At 43.7% G+C, this 24,392-nt stretch overlaps 1 protein-coding gene and 1 long non-coding RNA gene across 4 annotated transcripts in view; one reads left to right on the plus strand and one right to left on the minus strand.

Annotated features, from left to right (window-relative positions):
* LOC144799953 (uncharacterized) overlaps positions 1-24,392 on the minus strand; it is a 924,253-nt gene that overhangs the window by 727,531 nt on the left and 172,330 nt on the right. For both annotated transcript variants that reach the window (XR_013603906.1, XR_013603905.1), the window contains exon 3: positions 2,208-2,334. This is a non-coding gene — a long non-coding RNA (uncharacterized LOC144799953). The remainder of the gene's footprint in view (positions 1-2,207; positions 2,335-24,392) is intronic.
* Positions 1-24,392, plus strand: part of FCSK (fucose kinase) — a 1,128,763-nt gene that overhangs the window by 655,490 nt on the left and 448,881 nt on the right. The window lies entirely within an intron of this gene.

Genomic DNA, 24,392 nt, shown 5'->3' on the forward strand with positions numbered 1-24,392 from the left:
ATAGCATAACAAAACATAGCATAACATAACAAAAACATAGCATAACACAACAAAACATAGCATAGCATAACAAAACACAACAAAACATAGCATACATGACAAAAAATAGCAAAGCATAGCAAAACATAGCATAACATAACATAACACAACAAAACATAGCATAGCATAACAAAACACAACAAAACATACCATAGCAGAACAAAACAGCATAGCAGAACAAACATAGCATAACATAACAAAACATAGCATAACATAACAAAACATAGCATAACATAACAAATCAAAGCATAGCATAACAAAACATAGCATAGCATAACACAACAAAACATAGCATAGCATAACAAAACACAACAAAACATAGCATACATGACAAAAAATAGCAAAGCATAGCAAAACATAGCATAACATAACATAACACAACAAAACATAGCATAACAAAACACAACATAGCATAGCATAACAAAACAAAGCTTAGCATAACAAAACATAGCATAACAAAGCCTAGCATAGCATAACAAAACAAAACATTGCATAGCAAAACAAAGCATAGCATAATAAAACACAACAAAACATAGCATAGCATAGCAAAACATAGCATAGCATAACAAAGCATAGCATAGCAAAACACAACAAAACATAGCATAGCATAACAAAACAAAGCATAGGATAGCAAAACAAAACATTGCATAGCATAACAAAACATAGCATAACATAACAAAACATAGCATAACAAAACACAACAACACATAGCATAACAAAACATAGCATAGTTTAACAAAACACAACAAAACATAGTATAGAAAAACAAAACATATAATTACATAGCAAAACATAGCATAGCATACCAAACACAACCAAACATAGCATAGCATAACAAAACATAGCATAGCAAAACAAAGCATAGCATAACAAAACAAAGCATAGCATAACATAAGTAAGCATAGCAAAACAAAACATAGCATAGTATAACAAAACGTAGCATAGCATAACAAAACACAACAAAACAAAACATAGCAGAACAAAACAGCATAGCAGAACAAAACATAGCATAACATAACAAAACATAGCATAACAAAACAAAGCATAGCATAGCATAACAAAACATAGCATAGCATAACAAAACGCAACAAAACATAGCTTAGCATAACAAAACACAACATAGCATAGCATAACAAAACAAAGCTTAGCATAACAAAACCTAGCATAACAAAGCATAGCATAGCATAACAAAACATCGCATAGCAAAACAAAGCATAGCATAATAAAACACAACAAAACATAGCATAGCATAACAAAACATAGCATAGCATAACAAAGTATAGCATAGCAAAACACAACAAAACATAGCATAGCATAACAAAACAAAGCATAGGATAGCAAAACAAAACATTGCATAGCATAACAAAACATAGCATAACAGAACAAAACATAGCATAACAAAACATAAGAAAACACAACAACACATAGCATAACAAAACATAGCATAGTTTAACAAAGCACAACAAAACATAGCATAGCATAACAAAACATATAATAGAATAGCAAAACATAGCATAGCATACACATACCAAACACAACAAAACATAGCATAGCATAACAAAACATAGCATATCAAAACAAAGCATAGCATAATAAAACACAACAAAACATAACATAACATAACAAAACATAGCATAGCATAACAAAGCATAGCAAAACATAGCATAGCATAACAAAACATAGCATAACAAATCACAGCATAGCATAGCATAAGAAATCAAAGCATAGGATACCAAAACATAGCATAGCATAACAAAACAAAACATAGGATAGCAAAACAAAGCATAGCATAGCATACAGCATCACTCAGCACCACCACAGCATCACTCAGGGGCACCACAACATCACTATGCGCTACCACAGCATCACTGAACGCCACAGCATCACTCGTTCGCCAGGAGTAAATAACCAAATATACTCTGTGTCGCCTACATTCACCATGGAGTTAACCAGAACTGCATGTTCAATCAAGATTGCAAAGATTATCAGTACTAAATAAGATAGGGACTAGCAAGAGCCCTTTAAAAGTCTACAGAGGTTGCAGAGTGCTAAACAAACTGCCCTGTTTATATAAATGTTCAGTGCACAAGCTATCCAGCCTGTTGATGGGTGATAACAACAACCCGCTCCTGCGTGCGGTTTCCCGTTAAACGTCGCTCTCACAGTACCTCGCGCACCGTGCTCTCCTGTCGCACAGCAAACTCCTCCTTGTCTTCTGGGGTCTTGACTGTGACTTTGATGGTGTCGGGGCTCGGGCCGGGCTCCGGACTGCCTTCGCTTTCGGACATGGGGCCGCTACAGGGTAAAAGAAGAGACGCAAAAGTTTGTGTGGGGAAAGTGAATAGGACAGGCTCAGATCCTAACTTGCGTGAAGCTCGGAAGACAGTCAGAATTGCTTCTCGCAGATCAGGAGGTAGTTCGGACACGGCTGTGCGTCTTCAGCCCCAGCAGCCCATAACCATAGAGCAGAGCATTGGTGAGTAATCAACACAAAGAGAGGACCAGCACGCGACCCACAGGCCGCCATCGTGGACAGGAGCTCGAGAATATCTCTCTGGCTCATAATAACTTATGTATGGTGTACTAGTTTGGACACCTTTGCTTTGCAGCAATTACATAGATACATGAATATCTATTAATTCTTCCCCATAGCGCGGGGCCTCCTCCCAGAGCAGCTTGCCAGGTAGAGGTGAGGCAGGATTTCCTACTAATGAGGGTAAGTCCTTATGAGTGTAATACCCAGAATTTTCAATACACCATTAAATTAATGATACATTATCTATGGTACATGTGTAATCCTGAATAAATGTGTATATGTTTTCTTTCTTTTGTGCTTTGCTACTTACCTTGCAGATACCTGGGTATGACCTGATCATCTAAAAAAAGACAGGAATACCGGTGGAGTATATATAATTTCATTTTTTACATTCTTTGTCACATATTACTGGCAGCAGCAGTATCACATATTTTTCCAACTGGTCCTGAAGAAAGCCGATGATACCTTTGGATCAAGAGGCTGAAACATGTTGACCACTTAGTGACAGTGGTTCTACCTCTATACCACTGTGCTGTTACTTTTTAATCCTGTCAAGTGGAACACATCAATAAAGTAGTTCAATGTATCCCCTTAGATAGTTTTAATATTCACTTACATTTCTGACACAGCGCTGCTATCCTCACCACACCTATTTGCTCACATATGGGATTACTATCCCTTTGCCCAATAAAACATCTCTGAGCTCCTCCCTTAAGATCCCGGAGTAGTAGCTCCCAGTGTTGACCAGGATTTCAACACTGGTAAGGGGGACCCATATGATGAAGCATGTCACCCTCGGGTGAGTGAGGGTTCTTATCCTTAAGGGATGTCTCCCCCAGTTAGGTGTGTAGCATCACATTGGTGATGAGAGAAGTTACCTAGCACATTTATCATATACACATGACCTTGACCACAGTTGTGCAATTTTGTGTGGTACGTTAATTGGGGAACGCACACTCAGTGGTCTTAAATCTCCCCACAGACCCCTAATCTACGGTAGTTTTTTCATATCTAGTACGGCTTTTGGCCGTGGGTCTTTCATAAACTGATTTGGTCATCATTTTGACTCAACACTTCCTTCTTTAGGTTCGCGGTTTGAAAGGGTTTCACTGGCTCTTGTGGGACTGGCACTTGTACCTAATACTATTTATCTTAGACATGGCAGAGAGACTGGGCCTGTCCTTCGATGAGGAAATGACACGAGAAATACTAAGCACTCCTAGTATCTTAGACACTATTCAAACTACTGGATCAAAAGCCAATGACGATTGGACTAAATTGAATCTTTTAAAGAAATCTCATTCCAGGACTGAAGTACATGGACTAATTATGATCGAATATTTTAGGGCCAACTGTGCCCCGTCCGGTCTAATAGTAACCAACACCCCACGTCTCTTCCTTAATGACAAAACTTTCTTACGTGACTGGTCTCTTATTGCGTGGAAATGTACTAGAGACTGGCTAATTCTGATTATAACGACGGCTAAGAAAGCAGCAGATCTAATTTGGGTCGAAATTCAAACTCTTGAGGCAAGCATCAAACAAGCTATTGTGAGCTTAGTTTATAAAAAACAAGCAGATAAAAAACAAGCTGAGGAAACTTGCAAAAAACAAATTGAAGACATCAACAAAGATAATGGGGAACTCAAGGAGTCTATACTAACCACAAAAATCGCAAAATTTTAAAAAGATCTTGATAAATTTGCAATGGATAAAATATATCCTTATACCAGCGATGATTATGTTCCGCCACAATCCAATCAGAGAGGAGGAAGACAGGGGTCTAATTACTCAACATCATCTAGTGAAGACGATCAGACCTTGGATGACAACACGACCTATGGAGCCCAAAGTGGCAGACCTTCCAATCGCCGTGGAAGAGGTCCTAGAAGAGGTAATAACTTCGGACAAGGATTCAATCCATGGTGGCAACCACCACCATTCGGATTCCCGCCAGGAAACCATCCACCAAACCAGTTTGTTCCTTATCCGCTATACACACAAATGATGCCACCACAACCTTTTTTAGGTTTTGGCCCCAACAATCCAAGAGGCAGAAAAAGAGGTCAAAAGAACAGAGTGAATTGGAACACACCAGTGTCCACAACAATGACAGGCCAATCGTCAGAAACAGCATCGACGAGCGGCACGAACAAATAATTGTCAATCTGAGTTCATATGAGCCTAACGAAATAGAGTTACAAATCCTTAAGAGAGGGTTGGGGTTTGTACCCACATTCAAAGGAGACGCTTTTCAAACACGATTGGAATTAGCGGCCTTCTTTAGAAAAATACATCTTAATGCCTTTTTTAAGGATAAAGATCCAGTTGACAATAATAACACCAATACTGGTCTACGCCCGAAATCCACATTTAATCCTCCGATGCATTTGACTCCAGCACGAATCGTGGCTTTTGAAGAAGCAGTGCTCTACGATTTTGAGACTATTAAAACCAGCAATCAGAATCAGTTTCAGAATCTCTCCAGGATGGAGAAAGTAGCCCTCAACAATTTAGCAACCAACCATGATCTGGTCATAAAACCCGCAGACAAGGGTGGTGCAGTTGTTCTTTTGAATAAAGACACATATAGAGAAGAATGTCTGCGTCAGCTGAATGATCCTAAATCATATCAAAAATTAACTATGGATCCGACAAAACGTTTGATCAAGGAGATTTCAGCCAAAGTAGAAGAAGCTAAGACTAACAAATGGATCACAGACCATGAGGCTCAGTATCTAATTGTGACCACTCCCATTACTCCCTATTTTTACGTATTGCCCAAAATACACAAAGCCACTAGACCTCCACCAGGAAGACCGATTGTGTCAGGCATCGGTTCAGTTTTAGAACCGCTCTCAACCTTAGTTGATTCATTTCTTCGACCGTTGGTACAATTAATGCCCACTTTTATCCAGGACACTAAGCAATTTCTAACAGAGATTGAGGACCTTCAATTTGATGAAGAACAAGACTGGCTGGTGTCGTTCGACGTGGAATCCTTGTATACATGTATCCCACAAGAACAGACTTTAAACACCATCAAATCAATGCTGCAAAACCAGGACTGGAACAGCATCACACCGATCAATTTTGTGATGTTCTGTGCCAGGAAGGTGCTTAAAGAAAATTTCTTTAAGTTTGAGGAACAGCTGTACCTACAGATCTCTGGCACGTGCATGGGGAGTGTTTGTGCCCCCAGCTTGGCTAACTTATACGTTCATAAAGTCGAGCAAGAGACCATACTAACATCTACTAATCCATTTGTCCATCATCTATGTACCTGGAAGAGGTACATAGATGATATCTTTGTCATCTGGCGGGGCAATGAAGACACCCTCAAATCATTTCATGAATGGCTGAACCAGCAGGATGACTTCCTAAGATTCACATTGGAATGCTCAAGATCAAGTCTTCCATTCTTAGATCTGCTGATTAAACCTAGCAATGGTGGACTAAAAACTGAGTTATACAAAAAACCTACCTCGTATAACTCTCTCTTACCTTTTCACAGCTACCACCCTAGAGCTCTCCGCGAAAATTTACCATTCGGTCAATTTTTACGTATCAGACGTAATTGTACAGGAATGGTAGAATATGAAAAACATGCAAGGGCTTTGTCACTTGACCTAAAAGAGAAAAAATATCCTACACACTTGATCCGGAACTGTAAGAAAAGAGCAGCCAATAATAATAGAGATGCATTGTTGGAGAAAAGTATTCCTAAGGAACCCAACAAACGCATCACGTTTGTCAATACTTTCTCCAGCTTTTCCAACTCAGTGAAGAAGAGTATCAATAAACATTGGAGTATCTTGAATTTGACAAATAACACACTTCCTCGCCCCTTGTTCGCTTATAAACGTAGTTCAAATCTACGTGATAAGTTGGTTCATACTCGTCCTCTTAACATGAAGTCCAATCAGCCACAGAGCACACTCTGGAATTTACCACCGGTAGTGGGTCATTTCCCATGTGGCTCTTGCTCTGTGTGCCCACAGACAGAAAAAACGCTTGAGATCGACATAGGTACTTCCAGACCGTGGTTAATACAAAAACACACGAATTGTAACAGTGACCACCTAATTTACTTGGTCTGGTGTCCATGTTCACTCAAGTATGTGGGCATGACCACCAGAAAGGTTAAGATCCGCATCCAAGAACATATGAGCACCATCAGATGTGGGAAACGCTCTACCAAATTGACTAATCACTTTTTAGATATAGGACACCGTGACACTGACTTACATTGGGTGGTTCTGGATAAACCTTGGATACCCCCCCATTTGTCAGATTCTACTAACTATTTACTGCGAAGAGAGCGAAAATGGGTGTACAATCTGAAAACTGATACCACAGGCCTGAATGATGACATACCATGGGTGGCTCTATAAGTTGCGACATTCTGACATCTGTAGGCCTCTCTCAACCTATTGAAATATATTTATCTCAACAAGCAATGCAGGACACAACTCTCCTCGCAAAACACAGAAAATATGTTAACTACATAGAGAGATAATTGCCACATTCACGAGCAATACAATACAAGTAGAAGTGTCTATCGTTGTATTACACCTGGCATTTGTCGATACATTGCCTAGCAATTGCGTTTGATTACATAGTCTTGTCAACACAGCAATCATAAATCTTTGCAGACACAATTGCATTTCTTTCCTCCTGGGGACATTAACTGCTCTCTCTGCCTTTTGCCACTTGCATCGACCTATAAGTTGTACAACAACTCGGTCCAGTGACTATGAAACTAGTCTGGTTTGTCCCGAGAATATTTCAGCCGTGCTTTGAGCATTTAGTATATGCATAACGATATACTAGCGTCTATATGACGCATGCGCTATCTCAATCAGTAACCTGGCTTCAGGGTCATTAAGGCACATGCGCGGGACCCAGACACTAGGTCTTAGACGCAAGCGCGTTAACCATTATGAAGTTTACTTCGAGGTTACGCCAATGCGCATGCGCAGCACTTCGACATATCTTTCTAACGCATGCGCACAACGAACACTGGCGATCAAATGAGACGCCTACTAGTTATCAGGACCCCGCCGTTACAGCTGCGGGCAATTACATACACGCTACATAAACAGGGAGTCTTCCTGACGATCGGTACCTCCCGGGGCTAGCTCTACCAGAGCAACGAGGTACCGACGGACAGGTAAGACTCCAGGGCAAATACTATCGTGTTACTTATACTAGGAGCTGAGACTGAGGGTATAGGTTATTCTTTAGTAACTTGGGGGTTTATCCTTTCAGTACCCTCTTCTCCTTTAGTAATCTTTATTTTATGGGTCAGTGCACAACACCCTCCTGAGTGTTTTGAACACCTTTTTTTATGGTTGAGCCTAGTTTTGGAAAATGTATGGTGTACTAGTTTGGACACCTTTGCTTTGCAGCAATTACATAGATACATGAATATCTATTAATTCTTCCCCATAGCGCGGGGCCTCCTCCCAGAGCAGCTTGCCAGGTAGAGGTGAGGCAGGATTTCCTACTAATGAGGGTAAGTCCTTATGAGTGTAATACCCAGTGTAATCCTGAATAAATGTGTATATGTTTTCTTTCTTTTGTTTCTTTGTGCTTTGCTACTTACCTTGCAGATACCTGGGTATGACCTGATCATCTAAAAAAAGACAGGAATACCGGTGGAGTATATATAATTTCATTTTTTACATTCTTTGTCACATATTACTGGCAGCAGCAGTATCACATATTTTTCCAACTGGTCCTGAAGAAAGCCGATGATACCTTTGGATCAAGAGGCTGAAACATGTTGACCACTTAGTGACAGTGGTTCTACCTCTATACCACTGTGCTGTTACTTTTTAATCCTGTCAAGTGGAACACATCAATAAAGTAGTTCAATGTATCCCCTTAGATAGTTTTAATATTCACTTACATTTCTGACACAGCGCTGCTATCCTCACCACACCTATTTGCTCACATATGGGATTACTATCCCTTTGCCCAATAAAACATCTCTGAGCTCCTCCCTTAAGATCCCGGAGTAGTAGCTCCCAGTGTTGACCAGGATTTCAACACTGGTAAGGGGGACCCATATGATAAAGCATGTCACCCTCGGGTGAGTGAGGGTTCTTATCCTTAAGGGATGTCTCCCCCAGTTAGGTGTGTAGCATCACATTGGTGATGAGAGAAGTTACCTAGCACATTTATCATATACACATGACCTTGACCACAGTTGTGCAATTTTGTGTGGTACGTTAATTGGGGAACGCACACTCAGTGGTCTTAAATCTCCCCACAGACCCCTAATCTACGGTAGTTTTTTCATAATAACTTATTCCTGGACACAATTTATTCTGGCTTACAAAAAAACTCAAGCGAAGTCCACGAGCTACATTTTTGTTCGTAGTGTTAATATAGTTCTGTTATTTCCGAAAAAGAAATTATGTTTCTAATAAGTTTAATAACAAGTTAAGTTTTATGTTCGCAATACACAAGCTGATATGTTTACATTTCGTTAGCCTTTAATGAAAGAAACTCTAAGAACTGTCCTTCTTGTTTCTACTGTGAACGATTCACCCTTTATTACTGACTCCAGACTCAGTTTAAGCGTCATCAGTTTTTGTTTCCTAACAACGGGTGCGTCATCGTATCGCGCAGATGCACTGCAAATCTGAAACTACATTGGGCATGCTGTACCCCTTCACGGCCGTCATAAGATTCTTTGCGAAGTGCGAAATGTAGAGACTGACCCATGGCAGTGGGGTGTTTGCGCCCTGGATTTGGTTGGTGGATGGGTGCGCGTGATGCCATGATGAATACTTTACAAGGGAGCGCTCTTCAAATGACGTCACGCAGGGAACTTACTAGAAATGGAGCATTGAGGAAACAAGCACTCGCGTATACTTTTTCTTTCTACCGTCACACTTGGACGGCCTCGGCCTGCTTTCCTTTGATTTGTTATCTTTATGGGGCCATCTGTTTGACTCAAATAAAGGCATCCCTTGGACTCAAGGGATGACCCTCTGGGCGCAGCAAAAGATCGCAGTAAAGCGATTAGTGATTGATCTAAATAAATGTTCCAAAAATAAGTTCCAGTTTGTTCAAGAAGATGAAAGAATCATGTATTTTAGTTTTTATTCAATCCATGAATATATTCATTATCTCGTTAAATGTTCAACTTTTCACATTTGTTTTCTTGCGGTTACAGAGACTTTTTTACAATGAGATTATTCCCAATGCATTTCGTGCAACTCCGTGCACTTCATCAGGGGATATCTAGAAATGAAAGTAAAATCTGTTTGACCCCATAAAGATAACAAAGCTTTTACGGCAGAAGGAAGGCAAGCCAGTCCGTCCAAGTGGGACGGCAGAAAAAGAGAAAAGAATACGTCACTATGACCTATTTCCCAATGGCCGGCCACCGTTTAGCATAAACGGTGAAGCCGGCCAATGGGAAAGAGGGGCGGGACTTAAAGCCCGCTAGAGAAAGCTCCTCAGATCATCAGATCTCGCCAGCGAGACTGCGCATGTGTGCAGTCTTACGCTAGGCTTTGACCTAAAAAGAGGTGGGGGAGCCATAGCCCGCCTCACCCAGTCTCAGATTAAAGCACAGATACAAATCCGAGCTCCACTGGGGGCATGAGCGGCAGGGGTCCCCAAGCCTGGGAAGTGGTCATCCAGTCCCAGTGGTACGCGGGAAACAGGGAAGACATTTGAACAGGTTCTCAGGCAAGCAGGAAGGTGGTGTTGTCTCCTTAGAGGATATAACACTTTTCGAGAAATCAGGGAGCATTCATCTCGAATCTGTGCCTGGACAATTGACCTCCTGTAAGTAGGTGGCCACCAAGTACGAGTCAGGTGTGGGTGGTAGACTAGAGGAGAACAGCTGAATATATAAATGTCACCTCATCACATGGAGGTGCCCGTGATCCCCAGCTACAGTTCAAAATATGTTCCACACTCCATGAGGTCCATGTCTGGAGAAGCTAGCACAGCTCATCAAGTTCAAGCAAACCTGTGTTGGAAAGCACCTGTGGAGGGCCCAGGCACACTCAAGTGATGGAATGGGACTCAGCCACTACCAAGGTCGGACTGGCCATAGTGGGCATCGAGGAAACACCCGGGAGGCTGGGGCTGGTTTTGCAGCGGTTGTTGCCGGTTTTGTTACTGGAGGCCGGTTTTGCAGCGGTCCTCAATATAGGCCCCCAGTAACAAAAGCAGCAGTGCTTCACACTTGCACCCCCCACAATCCCTGGGGGGCTGGTTCGACAAAATTTTCAAGGCTGTTTTGGGTTCCATGTCCTGCCTTGGCAAATGCTGTGCAAGGACTTCAAGAATGGCAATAGGGCAGCTGTTCTCCCGTCTAAGGATAACATCATATGGTCCAGCTTGCAGTCCAGGGTTTGGGGAAGGCCTCTGAGGGCAAATATAATAACAATGTTCCAGCAGTGTTCAGGGTGTCCTGGAGCAATGACACCCCTGGACCCCAACCCACCCTAAGCAGGACCTCAAGAGGCGAGCCTGGAGAGCCAGGCTATATAATCAGGTCTGTAGGCCAGTGTCTGCATCATCAAGAAGGCCTTACATAGGACACCTCCTTCAAGTCACCTCCTGTCCCAACAAGGAAGATCCCAGGTGAGTGGCAGGTATGCTAAGGTTTTGGCCCTGTTGTCACCAACCTAGCAGTTGCATGGATGCTGTAGAGATGGGCATACACCTGCCCCGGAGTGCCCCCAGGGAAAAGGCAGCAGGAAAGGCTGTCAGCTTGGCGACCGCCCAGCCCGTCTCGACTGGGCGACCACCACTTCAGTAAGCCAGCAACATTTCTTGGTTAATGCTTATTGAGAGGTTGCAGAGCATATGTATTCTGGCCCTTTCCCCCAGTAGGCTTTGTGGACATTACAGAGGGTGTTGAAGTTGATTCTTGCTCCCACAGGAATCTAAAGGAGCTGGATTTATCTGGTTGCCTCTTCAAAGGATGAGGGACATTCTGGCTGCATGATTTGTCCACCTTTGCAGCCTATTGAGGAGCTTATTTGGAAGCCCCATGTAGATGAAGTTACAGTAGTCAGGGGTATGCCATGATCTGCATTTTCATGAGCGCCACTGCATGATCCGTTTGAACAAGAGGGAAGATTTATCGCACAATAGAGACCTCCATTGCTAACCCCTTTGCCCGCTGTGAACGAGCACTTGCCATCAAAGATGATCCCCTTGTTACTGTCAACTGAAGACAATGGAGGAATACTAAAGTTCCAGGCCATATGAAGGGCGATGGGCCTGATTCTGACCGTCAGTCACCATGATTTCTGTTTTGGCTCCATTCATTGAAAGATAGCTCTTCATCCTATGGAATATGTGATCTGGGTACAGAGGTCGTGCTAGTTTGTTTTTCTGGGCTATTTATGAGGTGGATTTGTTTTTCATGTTAAAGGTTCACCATTAATTCCTGACACTTGAAAATATAGTACGTAACTACCTTTTAATATACAAAATCCTAGTCTGATCTACGATTGGTATGATATAAAAAATAGAGCTTGTTTTATTTATTTTTTTATTTCGGTAAAATAATGTGTTAAAGCGCAAACATGACCCAAGGGTATCAGAACGCCTTACATGGTAGAAAGATACATAATACAAGTAAACACAATACAAGCTGAAAAGAAGCAAATTCTATAATACTCAACCATCTGCCTCCGTTCTGTAATCCTGGTTTAAAAACTATTGATAATAACTTCTTACTTTTAACAATTTCTCGTCACGGAAGGTTGCCATTTTGTCATGCTGCCAATAGCAGATCTCACTATTAATTGAATGAAATATTCTGTTTCTCAACCCTCTGAAGATAAAAAGGCAGGTTTATCCTGCTGCGATTCCTAATGGGATGTTGCACCCAGATGTTGCAGAATACACTAAGCTGCCTCACTGGGTTACTAGGATTTAATATAAATATTTTTCAAACCAGGTCAACGCGTTCTCTAAAGAAACTATCTGAGAATGGTGGTGTTTATTGAAGTAGGAGGATAACTTGGGCAGACAGATCAAAAAAGTTGCTGCTAGTTTAGTTTTTTAACGGTCTAAGAGGTAGCAGTGGCAGTAACAAACTTGAAAAGTGCCCTACTGTTTTTGGTTTACATTCAGATTAACTTTTCACAAAGGGATTTCCTCATCTGGAAAATTTATAACAAGCATTTGCAATGCAATAGGTCTCGCATTTGCGAGAATTTGAGCTATTGGCACCTTAAATGAGAATGCCTTTTATTTATGTGTTAGTTTTTAAACCAGATAAATAAAAGCCATGGTCATTTACAATGCCAAAAGCTTAAACTCTCGCAAATGTAAGACATATTGCATTGCAAAGGTTTGTTTGTGAAAGCGCTCCATGTCGGGCTTTCACTTTAATGTCAACGAGCCCCTTTCTTTAGACGACTCGCGTCTAAAGAAAGGTGCACGGCCGCCATTCCAGTGAAAGCGCGGGATGGGGTGTTGTTAGTCAAGATGACAAACAAATGTTTTTTTTGTTGTAAAGTGCCCAATGCCGAGCATTCACTTTAATGGCGGTCACGCCCCTTTCTTTAGACGCAGCCCGTCTAAAGAAACGTGCGTGGCCGCCATTAAATTGAAACTGTGGAATGGGGTGCTTTTACAAAAAAAAAGCATTTGTTTAAATTGGCCTTATTGGTAATAAAAATGTAAAAGTGGGCGCCTTGCTGAAGCCGTATTGCGGTGCCTGGAGGCAAAGCGAGCACCCTTGCAGGAAAGCACTTTGTGCCTGCAATAGGGGAAAATCATTAAAGCAAATAGTGCTCACAGACTGTAGATAAAACAGACCGTATAACAACACAAGTAAAAAGTCCAGTCCTCATGGGAGGTTAAAAATACAGACAAGGTGGAACTAAGGAGGTACTATTAAGCCTATTCATGAATCAAAAGCAACCATTTAAAAACGACAGTAACAGAAGCCAATTGAAAAGATAGGCGGAGCTTCAAGTCCATACCTGAATAAAGCATGTCTCACCGAGCAGTTTATGCGCTGCCCAGGCTCGACCCAAAAACTTGCATGCATGAGTTATCTTTCTGCTCAGGCAGTAAGTTCTTGGAACATTGTCCAAGCATAAATAAGGAAAATCGGCAATTAAGTAAATTTCCAAAAAGCAGTAATCTGGCAGCTCCCTAAAACATCCAGTGACAAGATGGACCAGTGTGTATAGGCACACTGTGATCCTATCTCTCTCTAACATGTGCACCTCATACGTAAGCGCAGCTGCAATATGAGCACACCTCTGAACCGCTCACATGGCGCCAAGCATACTTCTCGCAAACTACACCTCATTCCAACAGTCTTTCAACCATGCATAGCAAACTGAGTAGCTACTTACTTGACCATTCTTAAAGCGCTTTGTTTTCTCATTAAGGAAAGTGCTAAACAAATGCTACTATACAAAGCAGGGATGTGCAGCTTTTTAGAAGAAAATTCGTCTTTTTCCTTTTTCACAATCTCTTTTAGATTTTAATTTGTCACATTCGTATAGTGACTTTGGGATGGTCCTTTGGAGGATCTTAAAGCGAGATGACTTTTTGCTGAGTATTTTTCCTCCATTGAGTCGTTGGTGTCTGTTACAGTCAGAGGCTACGATTCAAGGAGAAGGTGAGAGGGTTGTCAGGACACATGGGGATGACACTGCCCTTTCCCTCTGATCTGCATAGCTTCTCATTCTGCTCTGCTGGATATGGTCTCTTGAGGTACTGGGTTTTTCAGAACCGGTACCGAACCGGTAACCCAGCGGTGTCAGGGTACACCCAAAGACCTCGAGTACTTTCCTGATTCAGACCACAGAAACTCAGAGTCTTCTAGGTGGAGTCAAGGATCGATTTTATTGGCTGCAACCAAGTAACAGGCGTCCTAGAAGTACAACAACACGGGATGTATATTCTCAGGAGACTGCTCAATCTTACAAAGTCAGGCTTCTCTTTTTATACGAAATATTGTGCTTTAGGCAAACATTCTTGGATTTACAGTATACCATTCAAATATTTTCACTACAAAGGAAAAGCAGAGTCATGATGACAAGCTCACATTTCAGTTTGTTCAGCCCACAACAAATTACCCGGCAAGGCCCAACATTTCCATCAGATACCGGTGGACCCCCAATAAAAACGGGCACCTCCCCATCATAAAGCAAGTGAGAGAGAAAAGAGCAGGGACAGGTGTGAGCAAGATTCGGCAGGGTGTGTGTGCTATGAAAAGGGTTTATGGCCTGTTGTGCCTTGATGCTATCTCGTTCGGCCACTGGGAGAGGAACTGACCAAACAGGTTTGGCCTCGGGCAATGGTTCCAGCTTGCCCAGGTCAGAGAAAGTCAATTAAGGTGTACGTGTCCTTTGGAATCGAATTTGGGTTAATTTGTCTGCCTATGTGAGGGCAACTCACAAAATGGCTGCCGTACACAAAATGGAAGCCAAGGGTTCAGAACGAAAATGACGATTTCGAGGTGAAATCGTCACTCGAATATGACGAAAATGCTTGTACATAGTGTACTAGCCATTCTCGGTCTTTTGATATAAAAATCGTCATGCTATAATGAAGTAAAATTCTCGAGTCCAGAATTTTCAGAACTACACTCTATACTGAACTTAATAGTGTGTCAAACATGAAGTCTCACCCACCCTTTCCTCCTAAACAACACTACAGACGGACACATGTCCATGATCACTCCGGCAAACCAGAAAGGTCTGGCATAATGAGTTTAGAACGGCTTGATCTGTGTGAAGAACCTTCTTGAGGGTGGCCATAAATATTAGTAAATACATTAGTATCCCGCAAGCTGTCACTTTTGTGTGAGTATACCAAAAAGCTTTTATCTCTCCCACATGCACATTTTAGTTTACCCTCCTGGTTCAGAATGAATTGCTCTCTCATTTATTTGCAGAATTAGACACAGTGCCTTCATGGTGGTGTCCTTTTGGGGGTTTTCCTCTGTGATGTGCATGCCATTCTCAAACCTGTGTTGTGGTCCACAAAGTACAGGTGTACTCTTCTGCTATTAAAGTGGTTGATATCATGTTGGGCTAATAGGATCTCTAGAACAAACAAAAATTGCAGGATTTTGTTTTTTCCCTGAGCTAACTATGTGAAATGTGAACTTGTAGTCTTGCAGACAAAAGCTCCATCTTCATATTTCTCTCTCTCCAGGAGAACATTTTTGTGCTGGTGGGTCTCATATGTCAGACCAGTGCTCGGTGTTGAGCACAACCATGACATCCTTTCAACAGAGGAAAGTGTACAAATGTTAGGAGGCGCACATGATTGCCAAACTTTGTTTCTCAGCATTGGAGGAGACTTTCCTGATATTGTTCAGGCCCTAGGAGGCTGTCAGATGTTCATAAATATAGATGCCGACAATGACAGCCGGTACCACTCTCCTGCAGCTGTAGGAACGCAAACAAGAGTGATGCAAACTGTATTAGGGCTGGGCATAGTTTGCATAGCGCCACTACGCACACTATGCAGAATTTTGGAAAAAATTTGTGGAAAACGAGGGCACATCCCGAGGGTCCGTGTGCCCGGGACAGGGGTCCCTCGTGCCTGGGCAGACTCCCTGATCTCCCCGGCTTGGTTGGGTTTGAAAGCAGGGGCCGGCCCCGGGGCCTGGGTTTGGGAGCCCCCGTCCTAAGGCCTGACAAGAGTCCATCTGCCCGGGACAAGGGTCCCTGGTGCAGAGCCCCAGCGTGGAGTTTTGGAGCCCCCCTGAGCCCTGCAACCCTGGAGCCCTGCAGCCCTGGAGCTCTGCAGCCCCGGAGCACCGGAGCCCTGCAGCCCCGGAGCCCTGCAGCCCCCGAGCCCTGCAGCCCCGGAGCCCTGCAGCCCCGACTCTGGACGCGAGCCGGGCCCTTCCTGTTGATCGCCCCAGCTGCGGTGGTCTCCTCTCCCCATGCCCCCTCCCCGGGGGCCGGCGTTCTGCCTCGGCCGGCGCCTAGCAGCTGACTTAGAACTGGTGCGGACCAGGGGAATCCGACTGTTTAATTAAAACAAAGCATCGCGAAGGCCCGAGGCGGGTGTTGACGCGATGTGATTTCTGCCCAATGCTCTGAATGTCAAAGTGAAGAAATTCAATGAAGCGCGGGTAAACGGCGGAAGTAACTATGACTTTCTTAACCTATTCTCGGTTGTAGTGGCCTTTACCTCCCAGTGGTCCCGCCGGTAAGTGCCTCTGTAGTGCTAGACTCTGCGTAGAGAAGCATATAGAGACAGGCCAAACAAGGTTCTATCACGGCAACACGTGCTGCAGCCCTTAGAGGCCTTCTCTGGTCACAGTGCCCTTGGTACCTATGGTACCTTTTACAAGGGACAGAGAGTTGCCAATTGGGTTTTGCAACAGTACAGTTTAGAGAAAGAACATAGGCCCTGGGTACCTAGCTGGCAGAAACCCAGGGAACACTCAGTCAAAGTACATCAACATTAGGCAAAAGTGGGGGCAACCATGCAAATCGGGGCACTTTACTACAGTGGATCTGTCTCAGTATGTAATGGCAGCTGCATCAAACCTTTTCAGTTGTGGCCAGCTATTCCGTTTCCAGATATCAGCTGTTTATATATGTAGGCCTGGAGCAACCTAGCATAAAAGGTTTCAAAAATGTTCGAATCATCAATCTATTTTGTTTAGTTTTTTTTTCTTTTTTATTTTACAGCAAGAAAAAATACATCTTTTAAATAAACTTTTTTACATCTTTATTTTTTGGGAGGTATAAATGTGGACAGTGGCAGAGAATCGCTCAATTTGCCTGGACCTACAGAATGAAAAAAGCTCAAAACTTCTTTTAGGAGCCAAAAGAGTGTATTTTAAACAGCTGTTTACGTTACTGCCAATGGCATAGCAATTATGCCATAGGAGTTAATGTAATCAAGACATTGGGCCCCCTGCCCCACTCACACACCTGGGCCCCTGATTGCTTCCCAAATGATAGGTAAGCCGCTGCTTCTGGCACACATAACTTAGGGAGAAAATAGATTTCCCAGCTAGAACAAGCGAATACGGGGGCAGAGTTGGTTGTATGGTTTGGTCTATTGACCAGCATACCCAGAACACACCTTGCACCTCTCTCTGCTCATCTGCGAAGCCTGCTTGGTTACCTGCTCCAAAAGTGTTGATCCCGTCTCGCCTATTGTGATTGCCTTCACCTAGGCCCCCTTAGAGGTCATATGCCAGTTCAAACCAGGCTGCATCATGCACATAGCTCTACAAACAGGGTCACCAGACTACCGGCCCTCCAACTCATCATGTCGGGTAGATCCCGCAAAGTCTGATGCACGGACTCTCTTCGACTTGAAGAACCACTCTTCAAAAATGAAATCCACTACTTTAAACGAATCCTTCTCAAGCAGCACCCCTCATACCTGGAACTCCAGCCCCCCTCCTAGAGCCCTTAGAATGGACCCCTCTCATGGCATCTTCAGTAAAGAACTTACTTCAGACCTTTTTCTGCTATGGCTGTTTCCACTCCTGATCTGCCTACCCTGTGGCTCCGGCTTCTAGGAGATGGCATGCTTAGCAGCGGAAGGATTACAGAGATAATAACTTCCGGGGCGCTGTTCAGCATGCTGCTCCACCGCCTCATCCCGAGTGGGCCCCTGGCCCTGTCTCTCCCTGATTACAACCCCCACCCGATCCCCGTCACTAGGATGACCAACTGTCCGTAAATTTCACGGACCGTCCATAATTTGGATCTTACGTCCGTTGTCCGTGATGATCCCGTTTACGGATGCTTTTGTCCGTAATTTTGGGCATTGCAGGGAACAGCACTGTTCCCCTGCAAGAAGCCTCAGCTCCTTGATGGGGCAGCCTTGCACTCTTCCGCTTAGCACAAGAGCAGCCCCACCATGCCCATTGTCATTCTGTATGCGACTGTTGATTGGCACATACAGAATGAAAATGGGCCAGTCTGGGCTATTACAGCATGGGGTGGCCTCCCCCAGCCTCTGTCTAGGGCAGGGCATTCTGTCGGATGGAAGAAATGTGCAAACACGCCAATGCTGATACGGAATCCAGTTCATGAACAGAAGCTGGTGAAAGACGTTAAAAAGAAGGGGCTAGAGTTCTTTCACAGTCTCATCATTTTAGAACTGATGCATTTTCAATATTATAGTCCACAAAGCCATGTTTGCTGCTTTTTAGGTCGAGCAGACTACTCTCAATGCGTGAGCATTGAGAGTCTGCTACAGACCTAATGTGGCCCGTATTCAGGAGAGTGGACACGACTCAGACGCGCGCTTTTGCAGTCTCAGTTTTGACCGCGGGAGCGCGCGTCTGAGCCGCGCTTGCGCAGACGAACTCCCAGCCCCTGCTTTCGCTTCGCTCGCATGCACTAACAGGGCATACACGCACACACACACACACACAGCCAGCCCCCACCCCCCTGCGCGCACCCATACACACGCTGCCGCCACCCCCCCTGCACACACAGACACGCACACACACAGACACTCACGCATACACACGCAGCCGCCCCCTACCCCCGCCCCATGCACCGGGAGATCTGCCATACCCCTGAATCGGTACTTACTGCTTAGGCGCCTCCTCGTACTTCGGCCGTCTAGAGAGTTAGGCTCCTCTGCATCTCCGGAGGCTCCGGGTGGAGGAGGCAGTGGTGGGAAGGCGGGCCCAGCTTCAGGGGAAGGACCGATGCGTCACGACTGCTCCTGGGCCATCCACTCCGTGGGCGCGGGCTTCGCGGAAGATGGAAGTCCCGCCTCACTACAGGCGTGACGCTCCCGAACTTCCGGTTTCGGGATGCGGGCCTGTGCTGCAGTGACTTATATGCACCAGAATGTCCACATACTGTTGTTTACCTCTCAAGGTGTTACAAGATGCTAACAGGTAATGATCAGGTAAGCATTGTGCTTTAAATTCAGCATGTTTTCACTTTGTAGAACCGTTACTTGCCGTGTTTTCGTCTTCCGACGCACACAAATGTCAACCTGGTGAGCCCATCTGTGAGCAGTTGCGTGCACGTTTATAAAAAGAGGCAGCTGCTGTGGTCAGACTGTAGACTGCCACCAGTCGAAAATCTGACTGTTATAATGTTTGATGTTATGCGCACTCGTGCTGCACGTTTTACAGAGCTGAACTCTGTTTACCAAAGTAAAACGCTGCAATGAAGCTGAAAGATCTCCTCTCAGGCGAGGAGACGAAAACACCGTGTTATAGTTTCCGGTGTCGGGGTGAAGCATGCAGTTGTTTTTGTGAAGCCAATAACATTTGTCTTTCTGTTTTATTTTTAAATTGTGGTGAGTAAGAATGATGATTGATATTGGACATCTGCAGGCAAATCATAACACAGATGTTGCTTTCCGACGTGTTTTTTGTGCAAAGTTTACTTCAGTGACTTTGAGTTCTTATGTGTTGCTAGAAGAATTACACTTACGTGGGTGTTGGGTTTTCCGAACTGTCCATTAACATGTATAGCATGGGGCAGGTAGAACGGGCGGGCTGGTGGGGGTACAAGATTTTTGCGATGCAGGGAGGTGTGCGCTCTTCCTGGGAGCGTCCGTGCCATGTTTCATTTGCAAGGAGCTGTGAAGTGACGCGCTCAGTCCTGTTTTCTTCATGTTTTAAGCCAGTCACACAAACAAGACGTGTTATTTGCCCCAGGTGATTACACCGGCTGTGCAGTGTAGTCTGGCAGTCACAGTGATGGCTGGTTTACGGGTAGCATCATACCACGACTCCCACCCAGCAGTTTGTAAAGCAGACACACCGACAGAGAATGTCCTGGAAGCCCCTGCAGCTTGTAGAGGAGATGAAGTAATAATCGTTTTGAAGAAAAAAAGCAGGATGCTGATGGTAGCAACTGTAGTAATTTAAGCGAAGTTGTCTTTTTGTTCCACATTTGACGATACATACTTTAAATTACATGGTAGGTCTGAAACGCGCAAATGGAAAAAACATGGTAATCCCCACGACTCAATTAGGCAACTACCAGTGCTCAAAACAAAAGGGATAATGTTGCAGCCTTGGTGAAGTCGAGGTAGAGTGCTTTTCAGTCTTATAAAAGATAGTGTAATTATGCCCGTTCCCATTTAAAAAAGAACCCTGACAGATTGTTACCATCTTTTAAACAGCACAGAAGTGAACAACACAGTGACCTGACATGCACGTGCCTTTAAATTCAGATGTTTATTCTTAAAATATACAGTGAGGTTACAACAGTGTGGAAAAGTAAACACACGGAAGAACATATGTAATGTGAACCGCCCCTTCATTTCACTGCCATGTTTGGTATGGTAATAACGCCAACCTTAAAGTTATAATTTCCACTATGTGGGGAAAAAACCTGGTGACTTGTCCAGCTTACATATATAAGAGCTATGTTGAGCGAAAGGCTTCCTTGAGAGAACATTAAATGCCCCATTCGGTTGTTTAAAGTCACACCACAACAGAAAATTCATTGCAACAGGGGCCTTCCTCAATTTGGTGGTCTTTCTGTCACTGGGATTTATAATTCTCAAGACAATTAATGCCGAACAATTTTCTATCCATATTTGGTGATGCAGAGGTCTGGCCCGGGACCAGGGTTCAATTCCTGCCTCGGCTGGTCTCGGCGGATCTTGGGCTCATAATCCCCCGGACCTGATTTCTCGCCTCGGTGCCTACTCTAAGCATGGGTCCCACGCTGCAACTCTGGGCAATAGCTTGCTTAGTCTCCACAACGGCCCCCTACAGCGCTGGGGATGCCTGGTTGCACCCTGGGGGTGCCCAGGAGTGGACATTTCATGGGGAAAAACCAGGAAGGGTTCCCTAGCGGTATGAGTACAGCGCCAGGACACTTAGTAGTATCAGTGCGCTTTACAAATACGTCTACATTTACATTTACCTACAACTTAAAGAAAATAACTTTTTACACAGCACTTACAAAGTGTTGCCTATAATATATTCCCAAAAATATTTTCTCCTCCTGTGCCATAACAGATGGTGTCTATATGTGCATATTGTGTCCAGCATAGATGCCCAAACCAAATCAGTTAATTCGCAAAACGGCAGTGTGAGTGCCGTTTGCATTTTTAACAGATTTAAGACCCTGGTGTAAAATGTGAGCTCAGATGCATGTCAAGCAGTGTGTGGCTGGTGCACATCTTGCTGCATTCCTTTTTCACAAAGGAACGCAGCAAGATTTGGCCTGCCACACAACCACCACCTGTGCGCCTGCCTAGTGTAGGCTGGCTCCGAGAAATCACATACGAGAGGAGAGAGAAACATCCACTGCTCGTATTGCAAGCCCCATGCACTTCGCTGCTCTGGTATGCCACGAGCAGTGGAGCACAGAGTTACATTCCTACACTGACTTTAGAGACAAAAATGTAATTCAGTAAATTTGCAAATAATTGCTCTTCGATGGTCGTACCAATCAACTTTGAGGGGCACTACTGAACACCACAGCATCACTCGGTGCCACCACAATATCAATCTGTGCAACCATTCAACAACAACTAGTTCAAATATGTTCTCTCAATGTTTCAAGCTTTATTACAAATGTCACAAAAAGTTGTTAGTATTTCACTTCTGTTATTTGATTTTCGTCACAATAAAATACACTGAACATAATCTTCACAAAAGTTATTTACAAAAGTTTAAGCTATTGCCATTATAAATTACAATAACTTTTATTAAAGTATTAATTATTTAAAAAAATTAAAAGCCATTGTTATTTGTAATATCAATACATCTAAGTCACATAAATACAACACATATTGCATTACAAATGCTATAGGTGTCACATTTGCGAAAGTTATAACAATTGGCATTGTAAATAACAAAGCTATTAATTTCGCTATTTTCAAAACCAAAACATAAATAGCAAATTTGTCATTTACAATATCAATAGCTCAAACTTTCCTAATGCGAGACCTATTGCATTGCAAATGCTTGTTTATTTTATGCAACTAACAGCCATTGACAAAGCCAATAGTTCTGGCTTGTTGAAGGTGTAAAGTTACTTGTTGTGTTATATATCTGGATACAATGACAGAAGAGGCAAAATACCAGTCGGCGGCACACTATACTAGGCACAGATTTTTAGCTAAGGTGTTTCAAGCCACGCCCTTAATTACATCGAACACCCCCTTTGGAGATCCATTTTTTTCATCCACTTAAAACCCTGGAAACACCATGTGACCGTCTCCTCATGGCCTGGCACTGTGCATCATGCATGACTCTCACTTTTTTAGATTGCCTATGTGCAGGGGCATAGTGAACCCTCCCCCCACCCCTTGCTTTAGGAACTACAGCAGGGGGGAAATGTTGATGGGCCTCTTCTGTCTGCAACTCTGCAGACAGGCTCAGCTCATAATTAATATGAAAAGGTGGGCGAGTGAGTAAGTGAAGGGATGGGATGGGTGGATGGCTGGATGGATTAGTAAAAGGATGAATGGATGGATGGATAATGAGGGAATGGATGGATGAGTGAGTGGAAGGATGGATGAGAGAGAGAAAATGTAAACAGATGTATGTATTGGTGGATGGGTAAAAGGGTGAATGGATGAGTGAAAGCGTGGATGGATGAGTGAAAGGATGGATGGATGAGTGAAAGGGTGGATGATGGGCGAGTGAATGGGTGGATGGAAGAGTGAAATGATGGATGGATTGATGAAATGATAAGTGAATGGGTGAATGGATGGACCGATGAGCGAAAAGTTGGATGTAAGGATGGATGATAGAGTGAAAGGGAGGGTAGATGGACAAAAGGATGGATAGATGAGTGAAGGAGTGAAAGGATGGATGACAGAAAGGATGGATGGATGAGTGGAAGGATAGATGAGTGATAGGGTCAATGGATAGATTCATGAGTGGATGAGTAGATGGATGGGTGGGTTGATGGGTTTGAAGGATGCCTAAGTGAAAGGGCCGATGGAGAGAGAAAGGGAGGATGGATGGATGACTGAAAGGGTGAATGGGTGGAAGGATGAGTGACTGGGTGGATGGATGAGTATGTGAAAGGATGGCTGTATGGATGAAAGGGTAAATGGCTGCAGCATGAATGAGTGAATGGATGGATGGGTGGAAGAGTGGATGGATGAGTGTACGAATGGATAGGGTGAAAGCGTGGATGGATGGATAATGGATGGATGAGTGAAAGGATGGATAGATGGATGAGTGAAATGATGGATGGAAGGATACATGATGGATAGGTTTACAAATGGTTGAATGTTTGGATATGGATGGGCTTACTCCTCCATTAATGTGTCTGTAAACCTTAACTTTTGTCCCAAAGTTTTGTCCTGAATTTTGACCTCCTGTCTTGAATTTTTGTCCTGAATTTTTACCCCACGTCCTACATTTTTACACTCACCGTCCTGAATTTGCACCCATGCCAGCTGGACCCCCTGGTAAGAGCATCCTGTCATGAACTTGACTTCTCCCTCCATTAATTCCTACAACACTAATGACATTAAACCTCGCTCTGTTGATATGTATCTAACATCAACGTACTTATTTAAAGCGCTGTGATACTCTCCGGCTTTGGTTTGCGCAGTATAAAAGCTGCACGTCACCAAATATTAATTGTCAGATCTGCCTATTTAAACAACAACATCAAAGCTGACCCTCTCACCCCACAGCTACCTCATACATATTCACCAAGCGAAGCTAGGCCCAGAGAACAGTCATGGGCCTGTCCTGGTATCCGAGGGCTTTCGACTGGTCCCTCTGAACCCTTTAACGCTCCGTGCTGTCAACTACATGTCCTCTTCTACACCCCGACACAGCAGCTGTCCCCCCCGCCTCTGTTTGAAGCTCAAAGGCCACCGTAGAGTTGCGGCGGAACAGAAATAGACGGCTTTTAGC

Source organism: Lissotriton helveticus, chromosome 12 (genome assembly GCF_964261635.1).
Source record: "Lissotriton helveticus chromosome 12, aLisHel1.1, whole genome shotgun sequence".
Taxonomy (NCBI): Eukaryota; Metazoa; Chordata; class Amphibia; order Caudata; family Salamandridae; genus Lissotriton; species Lissotriton helveticus.